Raw genomic sequence first — 787 nt, 5'->3', positions numbered from 1 at the left:
GCAGCCATCTTGTTCCTGTCTGGTCCCACCCCCTCTGGGGCGAGCAGCTGAGATAGCACCACCTGCTGGCGATTCAAGGTAACAACACCGAAACGGGAGAAACAAGCTTGATAAAGACATAGGCCAGAGTGGTGAACGGAGGGTGATCTGAACTGTCCTTCACAGCAGACCAGGGACAACTGACCCTAACTGCAAACTAAAAGAAAAGAAAACCAGAAATCAGACCTGAAAGGACATTGGACTTAAACGAAATGTCTCAGAGTGTGCTTCATTGATTCTATTAGTTTAATGACTTAATTCTATTCCTACTGTATTGTTCCCTTTTTTCTTTTCTCCTTTTCTTCTCTCTGTAAACCACATCTTTGTATAGAGGAACAGCACACTAACAAGGTGGTTGGTTAGCCTGTATGTTAGCATCACTATATGTTTTATTTTTATTTTTTGTATGAGAGTTGGTTCGTCTGTAGCTGTGGTCTATTGTTTTTATCTGTTTCAGTATAGGCCTCTCTCTCTATTTGTTGGCACACTCGTTTTTTTCCACCCTTACTCCTCTATCTCTCCACTCCCCTCTTCAACCCACTATCTGCTCCATTCTCTCCCCTCTGCTAACCACATTTTATTTCAGGGAGTAAACCTACAGCCCCACTGCACGGACAGATTCCAGGGCAGTGGGAAGTGGGTTCCACATTATCCACACACCTGTCAGCGAATACCAGGACCTGCAGACAGATTTTGAATCACAGCTCTCCCCTTAAGTAAATTTCAAAACTGCAAAAAGGACCACCTT

The sequence above is a fragment of the Carlito syrichta genome, unplaced genomic scaffold (assembly GCF_000164805.1).
Source record: "Carlito syrichta isolate Samal-C Ts95f unplaced genomic scaffold, Tarsius_syrichta-2.0.1 Scaffold303311, whole genome shotgun sequence".
NCBI classification, from domain to species: Eukaryota; Metazoa; Chordata; class Mammalia; order Primates; family Tarsiidae; genus Carlito; species Carlito syrichta.
The sequence above is the reverse complement of the archived record's forward strand: the minus strand, read 5'-3'. Positions refer to the sequence as shown.